At 33.0% G+C, this 12,333-nt stretch overlaps 1 protein-coding gene across 2 annotated transcripts in view; it reads left to right on the top strand.

The window, feature by feature from the left end:
* Positions 1–12,333, top strand: part of CCDC178 (coiled-coil domain containing 178) — a 452,566-nt gene that overhangs the window by 418,165 nt on the left and 22,068 nt on the right. The gene's annotated exons all lie outside the window — the stretch shown is intronic.

Raw genomic sequence — 12,333 nt, 5'->3', positions numbered from 1 at the left:
CAGATTTCATTTTTACTGGTGGCTTTTCTGTTGTCTTCTGAGGCTAAATAGATATATGTATATAGAGATATATCCCATATATAAAATATATATGTATTTTAACAAAGTATAATCATACATACTTTCTATATTCTATATATATGCTTTAACAAGGTTTATGCATATATACTTTATTTTTTAACCATTTATTTATATATATATATTTTTCTACTGTACAGCATGGTGATCCAGTTACAGATACATGTCACTTATGATGGAACATGTAATGTGAGAAAAAAGAATATATACATATATACTTTATATAAGCGCTCTATTGATAGCAATTATAACACAAATATTAGGAGAAATTTTAAGTTTTGAAAAAGCAGTGCTTAAAATGTATATGTTTAATAGAAATTCATATGCAAACATGAGTAAAACTATAATTTCAATATTTTGGAAATCAGGAGCATTTTTTCATTCAAAATATCTTTTAACATATAGTAAATTAAAAATTATAGAGTAGCTATAACCTGTGATTTTCTTTTAAATATTCAAAGGTAATCTGCATGTTCTAAAAATTATCTTGAAAAATCCCATGTTTCTGCCCAAATGTAAACATTCTTTGAAAAATCTTACAAATGATAAATCCTCATTGTGAATTAGGGTATATTTTGAAATTTGAAAATGTCAGGAGAAACTATTTGAGTATGGGTAAAATGAATTCTCAATCCATAATCTTCAATTGTCCTTATCCTAATTTTTCATTTGAAATTCACCAATACATTCTCTACTAAACTTGACTTTAAATTACTAATTTATATGGTTTTCACACACCAGCTGAAATGAAGGGGTAGAAATGATAATATCAGGAGGAAAACTCGACTACTCAGCAGCTAGACCTGGATTGTACTTGGGGAACTTGAAGAGCAAAACTTAGTGGATTCTTTTCTTTATTACTGGAGATACCTTCAGTGTAGAAGATTTCAATTTTGGCTTTTAATCAAAATTTGAAAATATAATTTTTAGGATCTTGCTGGAAAACTATAGAAACATGTACAATCCTCTAGAAAAAGTCAAGTCCAAACCCCTTCAACATAGTACACAGCTCCTTCCAACCTTCCCAGCTTCATCCATCTCCACATGTCTCTTCAATCCATTTCAGTCATTCTAAAATTCCTACTAATCATGACACCTTCTACTTAACTCCTTCTTCCACCCCTGTGCATATACTCTTCCCTCTTTCTGCAATGCTTTTCCTTACCTTTCCTACTAAAGAACACCTGAATCAAATCAAATGTTTCTGCAAAATCCTTCCTGAATGCTTTCCCTGCCTTCCCCTGCCAGGTGAACATATACTTATATGGTTTTTTAATTTTATTTTTCGGGCCGCACCCAAAACATATAGAAGTTCCCAGGCTAGGGGTTGATTCGAAGCTATAGCTGCCGGCCTACATCACAGCCACAGCAACTCTAGATCCAAGCCGCTTCTGTGACCTACACCACAGCTCACAGCAATGCCGAATCCATAACCCACTGAGCAAGGCCAGGGATTGAACCCTCATCCTTATGGATAGTAGTCAGATTTGTTTCCACTGAGCCAGGACGGGAACTCCCAGGTGAATTGATTTTGATCTTCCTTCACTTCCCACTGTACTCTGTACATTACCACCTGACCACAGTTGTATTTTCAGCAGCTAATGCTTTCTCCTTGTTGTTAAGCTTCCCTTCCTAGAGGATTCTAAGCTGTCCTGGGGCTTTTACACCATCAGTGAAATTAGTTCAGTTCTTGGTCTCTTTTTTAGGGTAGCAAGGCCACTAAGGGGATGTGAAAATATCTCATGCCTATCTTATTTTCACTTATTACATCCAGCTTTTTAAAAGAGAAACATAGTAGAGTGGTTTAATATGTTTGCAGAATGAGTCTGTAGGTGTTAGTCTCTACAGTTTGACTCAACATGACTAAATTGCTTAACAAGCTAGATTCCATTGCTTTCTATTTTTATGATTTAGTATCTTGTCAGTTTTAGTAAAGGTAGTATCATAATGATGCCATAACGCATTAGTGAATGATTTGATAAGAAAATCAACTGATGAACCTTCTGAAAAGTAAGTTGTATGTAAATATTGAGAAAAGCAGTTTAAAATAAATATGGAGCAGAAAAAGGAAACTGTTTCATCCTTGAGCTTGGAACAATTCCTTGCAAGACCATCAAAAAGCACAATTGGCAGATCTGCAACTTGGCAGAAACCAGGTGAGCCAGGTGAGCTTTTGAATTACACGATCAAGCAGGAACCAATAAAATAACCCATATTTGGAATGAAGAATTGGTATATTTGATGTCAAAGCCATTTATATAAAAATACATAGAGAGATTTTAGTTCACTGCAATTTTAATATGAGCCAAAGTGAGCTATTACAGACTTAGAAACAATACCATGTTCCAGCTCTAGCAAACACATAAGACTTCTTAACTCTTGACAGAGCACAGCATATTTTACAGTCCTAACCTCATGTCTGAGCCCAGATAATGTATTATTTCACTTTAACATCATTATTTTTCTCTTTTTATTTTCCTTATTTAATGCCGTGATATTTAATGTCCCTTTGGCATCTTATTTGGAAAAAAGACTCCTCGTTAACTCATCATTTAAGTGAAAGAATGTGGTGTTTCTACATCTTAATATGATCTTAGGCTTCATAAGCACAAGTATTTTGTCTGGTTAAAGGAGAAATCAATCCCATTGTACTTTTTCAAAAGTTGAGTACATCTGAGGTATTTTATACAGGTTTGGAAAGCATAGTTTAAGGGCCATGTTGATACACTTGAGAGCACTGATTTAAGAGATATGAAGTCGAAATATAGACAACATCTAGAATGCTTAATCATAGAAGGAAAAGACTTTGGATGGACAAACATCTAAATGACTGCTAAGTGATGGTTGGCGCATAAATATTTTGATGAACTCTAGAGGACAACATAAAGACCAATGAGGGGAGAGTTTGGAAGGTGGAATTGGGCTTAATGGAAATACATATTCTAGTAAGTGTCGCTGTCCAAACATGGCATGTTGATGCTCAAGCAGAAGTTACTTCAGTGGCTGAGGAAAAGTGAATGGTCTAAGAATCAGCCAGAGAGCACATCCTCAGGCTAAGCTCCTCCTGCAATGTTCCCCTGACATCCTTACCCAGCATCGATGTGTGTCTGTATCTCTTTACCCACTTCTCAATTGGAAAGCATGTCTTATTTGTTGATCTTTATCCCCTTGGCACCAGTTATAGCTCAAAATACATAATAAGTACTCAAAAATATTTATTTAGTAAATTGATTATTAAGTAAATTAGTGAATTGGTTTAAGATTGAGTATATAACCTTAGAGGTTCTTTTCAGCTCTTAATGCCTACAATTCTGTGGTTAATAAACAAATAAGCATTCTCTAGGTGCTTTGCCAGAAATTTTGATGGCACAGAAGTAAGGTTTTTAATCATTTCATATACACATGTGCACACACAAACACACACACTACATATTTCCTATTCTTGAAATTTCCCAATTTCCTATTTTAGTAAGAGTACTATGTAAATGAAAAGAAGCCAGAAAAGCATAGGATAAAGATCTAAAATCACTTAGTAAGGTAGACATAAAAGAAAATCTCTGAACCTCTGTGATCTTTTTAAAGATAAAATAAATTATAGAAATATAAATTTTTAAAATAAATACATTTAGAGATATTATGATTAAGGAATACTATCAAATTGCTAAATCTTACTGATTAACTCTAGATATTAGTAGTATTTAAATGTAGCTGCTAATAGTAAGAATATCTACTAGAATTTCTAGAAATAAGATTTGTCACTCCCAAACTACCAAAGAAAAGAAAGTACCATAAAAAGTTGAATGATTCCAAATGCAGGAAAGAGGACAGGAAGAGTATAAAAATGTACAAAATAAGTTCAAGCATATTAATAATCATAACTAAGTTGTTTCATTGAAGTTTAACAGATTTACAGATTGGTCATAAAAGCAAAATCTATCTCATTTAGAAGATATGTACTTCATACAAAGAAATGGGATAAGAGCTTAGGAAAAAATAAGTTCTCATTTAAAAACAAGGAGAGAGAATTCAAGGCAAAAATAATCAAAACACTCAAATATGGATATTTAATATTGATAAAATATATGGCTTATTAAGGTATATCAACCATGAACTTAATGCACATGAAAACATAATTTCAGAATATATAAAGTAAGAAGTGATTGGAAACCAGAGAAAACTTTAAAAATTTACAATCACAATGGGCAATATTAGCACATCTTGAATTTTTAAAAAAGAAAAAAGAAAAGAGCATCACATATAAAAAACCCATAAGTTTTGATTCAACTACAGAGAAATGCAACTTTAGAATATATATTAATGTAATTTAATATAATAACAGGTTAAAGGAGAAATACTATCTACAATTACTCAATATATGCTGAAAAACATTTGCTATCAAGGAAAAGTCAAACAAAAGTGTTTAGAAAAAAACTCCCTTAACTTGGTGAAATATACTAAGTGATAAATTACTGGAAGCATTTGATTAGAATCAGGGCCAAAACAGGGATTCCTGGCTATCGTCACTACTGTGCATCACTGCTCTGAAGCCTTAGTAGTAAATCAAGAAAAATAAATAAGAGGTATAAATGCCATATGGGGAAAGGGTAAAATTATCATTATTGTCTCACAATATGGTTTTTCTCTTAGAAGATCTAAGAGAACCAACCAGAAAAGCATTGGAATTATTGACAGTTCTTTTAAATGGCAACCTGAAGTATAAAGTTCCTAAAAATAAACTTAACAAAAAGTGCAATCCTTTTGGAAAAAGCTTCTAAGCAATACTGAAAAGGTATAAGCAAAGGCAAATAAAAATAAATATATATTATTTTCATGGTTGAGAAGACTATACATATTGAGAAGATGTCAGTTTTTTGGAATTTCTGCATTTGAAAAACCTATAAATTCAATAAAATGGTACTAAAAATTCAGACAAGATTTTTCAAGGACGCTTGAGGAGATGATTGTTAATGCCTTTAGAAAATAAAAATCCACAAGAATAGCTCTGACATTTTTTTAAAAGAAAAATTGTTGCTGGCCTAGGGTCAGGAGCATATGTCACTGGATAGGAAAACACGTCAAAAAGCTATATTATCCAAATTAAAATAGCATAATATTTATTCAGTAATAGACCAAAGGTTCTACAAAACAAAATAGAAAAGTTGGTAAACTTTTTATTTAAAGGGTTAAATAGTAAATATTTTCAGCTTTGCAGGACATTCCGTCTTTGCTGCAATTATTCAGCTCTGCCTTGTGGCAGGAAAGCAGCTGTATAAAATAGTATATAAGTAGATGTAACTGTGTTCCAATAAAATTTCATTTACAAGACAGGCAGCAGCCCTGAGGCTATGCGCTGAAACAGCATCCAGGAATGCCCCCCAAATATTTGGAATTTACAATGTAATGAGAGTGTGATTCCAAATTATATACGATGAAGTTGGATTCTTCACTTGTCAGCTATTTGAGGGATTAAAGTAAATAGCTGAGAGATAAAGTAAAATAGATTATCTTATGTGTTTATATAAATTATAGATTAAGCATTAAAAATTGTATCTTTTTAAAAATACACGCTACTGAATAGTATTGAGATAAGAAAGGCCTTCTTAAATGAGGGAAGAAAACCATTAAGGAAAATATTATTCAATTTGACTACAAAAAATAAAGACATTTTCATGAAAGAAGCTACAATAAGAACAAAACAGGTGAAATTTTCTATCCTCATGAACTTACATTTCAGTGGAAAAAACAAGACAGTAAACAAGTTAAAGCTATAGCGATGCTATGTACTAAGGAGAAAAATAAAATAGGGGAGGGCTTACGAAATGAGAGGGGAGGTACTGAAATACATTTTAACAGTGCATTTTGCCCCATTATTTGTGTAAATAAATAGCTCAAAATAGTTTAAAGGGTAAACATTTTTACTTGTTTAATCTCTCTCCCATGTTGAACTAAAAATATGGACTTAATGATTTGAGTTTGAGTTTTAGGGTAGGTGATTGATGAGTTATCTGATTGCTTGTTTGGCAGTTTCATCCAGGATGTCAAATAGGTAAAAATAGCATTTATCCAAGGGTTGCTGTGGGAATCAGATGAGATGATGTATGCAATATACTCAGCACACAGTAAATAATTTATAACCCTAATCACTTTCTTCTCTGTTTTCCCCTCATACTGCTATAAGATGATTCCAAAAAGGCAACAACTTCTTGCCAAAATTTGCCAAAATCAGTTAATCACAAAAGAATTTATATTTTCTAATCTTTATACCTTCAGAACATGCAACTCTATGTCTGACATTGTTTCAAACTCTTGGGAATTCAAGAAAGTACATATAGGTGCAAAATGTATATAGTTACATACTGCAACAAAAGGAATGCTTAGTTAACTTCAAATATTTTAATGATTCTTGCCTCAATCATTAAAGTATGCATAAACACATAAACTAAAACGATTACATAAATGTTCTAAATTTAGATATCCAAATAAATGAGCTTTATTTTAACCAGTATCTTCTGTTAAATGTAAAATCATCATTCCCTCCATCCAAGACTGACTATAACCTGTTACTAAAAATTGATTCAGAGCCAGAAACTTGTGGGTAAAAGAGAACTTATAAGTTCATTTCTTCTATACCCCTTCCTTAGGGATGGATTGTTTCATTATCTTTCTATGTTGAAAACGTACTTTTAAAATTCCACAAATTTCCATAACACATTGAAACACTGATCCACTCTGTACTTACTGAATACCAATATGATGCATACAATATACTTCATGTTCTTTGGCCTTAAGTGGCTTATAGTTTAGTTGAATATCAATTAATGTCAAGACAAATTTTGGGGGGGTTCCTACTATGTAAAAGGCGTTTTGCTAGAAAGTGAGAGTCCAAAGGTAGAAGTTATAATCTTTGTCTTCCAAGAGCTGGCAATCTATAAAGGTGGCAGATGTAAGATATTGTGTAAATGCGAATAACAGCAAGAAGAAGGGCACTTCTGGTTTTGGTTTTGTCTTTTGTCCTTTTTTTTTTTTTTTTTTTTTTTTTTTTTTTTTTTTTTTAGGGCTGCACCGCAGCATATGGTGGGGTTCCCAGGCTAGGGGTCTAATCAGAGCTATTGCTGCTGGCCTACACCAGAGCCATAGCAACACCAGATCCAAGCCGCATCTGCAACCTATACCACAGCTCACAGCAACACCGGATCCTTAACCCACTGAGCGAGGCCAGGGATCAAACCCGCAACCTCATGGTTCCTAGTCGGATTCGTTTCTGCTGCACCATGATGGGAACTCCAGGGCACTTCTGTTTTGTAAGGTCAGTTTTCCAAAGGAGAAAACTCCTAAAGAAAATATTAAAGGGTGATGGGACATCAATGAAAGGAGGGAAGGAAGTTATAGAATAAATGACTAGAACAGAAATGTATGAGAATAAAACAGCATTGTACATTATGTACAAAGAAAATGACAACTAATTTAATACTATTAAAGAATAAAATGCAGGACAGGGAGTGTTAGCAATGAAACAAGCAGGTAGATATGCAAAATATTAGGGAATAACTAGTTATTAGTTAAATATTCATTCAATTCTCAAAGAACTGTAGGAGGTGCTATCATGGTGTCCCCATTTTATGGAGGAGAAAATTAAAGCACAGAGACATTACATATTTTTCCCAGGATCACACAGATAATAGGAGAGACAGGCTTTAAACTCAGGCAGTTTGGCTACAGGGTACCTGCTCTTAACCACCATACTATGGCAATTTTCTGTATGTCTTTTACTGAGATTAGATCGTCTGTGAAGATAGTGAAACATAAGAGAAAAAATAAGATCTTAAGGCCACAATGAAACTAATTTAGGTGTGATATTCCACAAATGTATTAAACATTTAGTAAATAATTCTTGAATATTCACTTATCAAACCAAGTGCTAAAAATGTTTGCAGGTACTTCTTAGGTGTTTCTTCTCATGGTGTTAGTTTAGCTTAATTTATCAGCTACCAGTGGGGGGTGCACTTAAACCATAAAAAGTGTAAAAAAAAATGGACCTTTTGGTAAAAACATGAATTACATAACCAAATAAACTTGAAAAACACCACCAAAAGATATATATACATAAAAGTCATACCTAAATACATTGTAGTCAGTGTCCAAAAACTAAAAATAAAGAAAATTAATGATAAAGACAAATCTAAAAGCAACCAAAGGAAATAAAAAATTACCTCTAATATTTTATCAGAAACTATGGAGATCAGAAGACATAGAAGAATATGTCAATAGACCTAAATCTAACCATACTAAAATTTATATTAAATATAAATGGACTAAAAATCCTAATTAAAAAACAGATGCAGAACATTAGATAAAGATACAAGACTCAAATTTAATTGTAAATGATACAGTTTAAATATGAAGACACTGATAGGTTAAAAGTATGGAAAAAAAGGATGAAAAATGCAACACCAAGTATAACACAGTTGTACAGGCTATATTATCAGATAAATTAAATTTCACAACTAGAAATGTTACCAGGTATCAAGAGGGTCATTTCATTAAAAGAAAGAATCAAACACATATATAATAATAAATGTGTATGCATCTAATAAGAAAATTTCAAGATACATAAGGCAAATACTCAGAAAATTAAAAGTAGAAATTTTTTTAAAACTGTGAATAGTTTGTAATTTCAGTGCTTCTCTCTTGAGGAGGATAGTACATACAGACAGAAAATCTGTAAGAACATGGAAGAGTTGAACAACACTGTCAACCAACTTGACCTAATTGACATTTAGAGACCATCCATTCAGCAAGAGCTGAAATGTACACTATTTTAAGTACCTACAGCACATTTCCAAATATAGACCAAATACTGGTTCATAAAACAAGTATCTTAATAAATTTAAAATGATTGAAATAGTGAAAAAATATTGCCTATTTATAATGGAATTATTAGAAATAAGCCATTAAAAGATTCTTGAAAAATCCCTCTAGTATTTGGAAATTAAGTCACACAATTTTAATCATGTGGATCAAAAACATGAATTAAAGAAAAGTTAGAAAATATTTTTAACGAATTTTAAAAGTTCACAGAAAATTACCCCATGTGAAATTGACAGTTTGAAGGGCATGAAGCTGAATAGTTTTGGTCAGGTAAAATTAGAGGGTCTGTACAGTGGATAGAAAAGAGTTCAAAAAGAGGTCAGAGAAGGATCAGGGACAGATGTCCAATGCACCCAACTTAGGGAGTTTCTCTATTGCCTCATTACCACCAAAACTTAGCCTTTAGTATATAAAGCCTAGAATGGCACCCAGGAACATCCTAATAAAAATATGGAATTAATGAATAAACAAAGTTCTTGACTCTTAATGTAACTAAGTCAATTATGTTTTTCTCATGTGTTGACTTGGCTATCATATGATTGGCTTAAGTGTGTCTAAGAGTTCCTTTATTCCTCCTAGGCTATATTCTTATTTCCTGTTTCTCTCAAAGTAGTTTCCAGTCACTCTCTTCATAACAAAAATGTTTAAAGTAAAAACTCTTTAATTCTTTGAGTTTTTTTCGTTACATATGGTATCAATCTTCTGACCCTTTCATCTTTCAAAATATTTGGAAGATTCTCTCTGATAACAACCATGATGCCTGTGATTAACAGGGGAATTGCATTACCTATCTCCCTTCCATTTGAAGATAAAAAACGAAGAACCTCAATTCAAATTTTTTTTTTGTCTTTTTTTAGGGCTGTTCCTGCTGCACATGGAGGTTCCCAGGCTAGGGGTCTAGTTGGAGCTGTAGCTGCTGGCCTACACCATAGCCAAAGCAATGCCAGATCCTTAACCCACCCACCGAGTGAGGCCAGGGATTGAACGTGCGTCCACGTGGATACTAGTCAGATTCATTTCTGCTGAGCTAAGATGGGAACTCCCTCAATTCATATTTGTATCAAAATGGAAATACATTCATTTTACACACATAACAATGTGATATAGATTCAGAAATTTAATAAAGTATTGTCAATATTAAATTCCATGAAATTGAATTACCTACTCCTTTATTATATTAAATAACACACTAAATAAAATATTCCTTTTTAAAAAATAAAATAAGCATATTCAAGATTATTTATTAGAAAGATACACATCTTTATGTGTTCTGATTTTTTTTTTGGACATGAAGTAACACCCAGCATTTTTATTTTTTTTAATTCACTTTATAAGGCAGTACATTTTTCAAGTGGAGGAGCCATGTCAGTAATGTGGGGGAGAGGAGTTTTTCAAAGACAGAACTTTAAGTTTGAAAATTAGTGACTAATGGAGCATATCAAGTAGGTATTTTTCATACAACTTAGCATCATCATTATATAATGATGCTGCTTTGATGTGAGATTAACTCAGACACATGATTCTTCATCCAAAAGTATCAAGATTATAGAACAATGAACAGAGCAGTTATAATGAGAGAAAAATATTAGGAAAAAAATACAAAAAAGATAAAATTTGAAGTAGACTTATTATTCACAAATAGTGACAAGTCTATTATAAATAAAGAGAAAAATTATGAAGATGAAGAAAATGACTCAGAAAACTTTCATGTGGAAGTGGGATGTTACAGAGTTAAGATAAACAAATCCCACTTTTTAAAATTTCATATAAAACGTACACCAAGTAAGAACGAAAGTACACTGTATTGCATTTCCTGTCCTAGTCCAACGTGATGAAAGAAGCTTTTACATTTGGATTTTCATTCTTGTAAGGATCTGCACATGTTATGGTAGGGGGGAAATAATCCAAACATGGACCAAACCTTGGCTTGAAAGCTCTCCTCTTTCCTTCCCCTGCATCATATCCGTCTTTGGGTAAAGGAAATATTCTCCAAACTATTGCTTATTTTGGCTTTTTTAGGACTGTACCCATGGCATATGAAAGTTCCCAGGGTAGGCGTCCAATCAGAGCTGTAGCTGCTGGCCTACACCATAGCCACAGCAACGCGAGATCTGAGCCGCATCTGCAACCTATACCACAGTTCAGGGCAACGCTGGATCCTTAACCCACTGAGCAAGGCAGGGATCAAACCTGCATCCTCATGAATACTAGCTGGGTTCGTTACCACTGAGCCAGGATGGGAATTCACTCCAAACTATTTCTGATGACCTCTCTGAAATCAACTATAGTCCAAGCAAATATAAGAAGTAAATTTACCTTATGTATACAAACAGGTTTCAGTTTCATGCATACCTGATTTGAGAACTATAGCAGCCTTCTCTGATGGGAGAGAGGACCAGTCACCTTATTTAGGGTTTTGGTAACTGGGCTATAGAGAAGCTGAGGGACTTGGCCATCAGTTCATGACTAGCAAGTGATGAATCTTTGAACTTATACCTTATCAACTATGATTTCTACCTCTCATCTCTCTTACTTAAAAATCGGTCTAAAATCTCTTCAGATTGAGCCTTTGTTTGAGTCACTTCACTAGAAAGAAGGAAGATTACAGACCCAGGTAATTAAATTTGGGACAGTTAAGTCATGAGGGAATATGAAAGGACACCGTCAATACATTACAGATTGTATAAACCTCTGTCTGCCTTAACTGAATATGAGCCTGCTTCAGTTATCACCAGACCCTGACTTTGTCAAACGTCTATCACGTTTTTCATTCTGGGTCACAATAAAGAGGATAACTTCTTTACTAAAACAAAGCTACTTCATGGAAGTCCTTCTGTACTTGTACTTGTCATTACCTGGAATAATTGTGGTTTTTCAACACAGCTCCAGTAAAAGTGTTGATAGACATATCATAGATTATAAACTCATCTATTGAAATGCTAACCATGGTTGCAAAGCAGATTATCTTATTTAAAGACACTGGTTTTAAAATTTAGACATTTAATTTAATTATCTTTTCCCAGAAGTATATAAGTAAATCAGAAACCTAGTGTGGATAACATTATCTTCACAGAAATGAAAACTTGCAAGAGCATTTTTTTTGCCACAAACTCAATAATTTTAGTATAATCACTAACTATGTTTTTGTTTTACAGAACCAGTATGATTTGAAAAAAGAATAAAATTGCTTTTAAAGTACAAAAATAATTATGAACCACTTGAAACGTAATGTCTGTGTTTTATTTCTCATCAGAATTCATTAGTGTGTAACATCAATAATTTAGCCCATCATTTGCCAACACTGACTTGGCTCAGTAGTTCAATCATGTAACCCTGTAAACTCACTTTCCATTAAAATGAATGTTGCTGACAAAGGATAACTAAAGA

The sequence above is a fragment of the Sus scrofa genome, chromosome 6 (assembly GCF_054392235.1).
Source record: "Sus scrofa isolate SSC_HxYL_T2T_F1_AM1 chromosome 6, Sscrofa_HxYL_maternal_Yorkshire_Landrace_v2.0, whole genome shotgun sequence".
Lineage (NCBI taxonomy): Eukaryota > Metazoa > Chordata > Mammalia > Artiodactyla > Suidae > Sus > Sus scrofa.
Note: the sequence above shows the minus strand (reverse complement) of the source record. Positions and strands in the feature narration are given on the sequence as shown.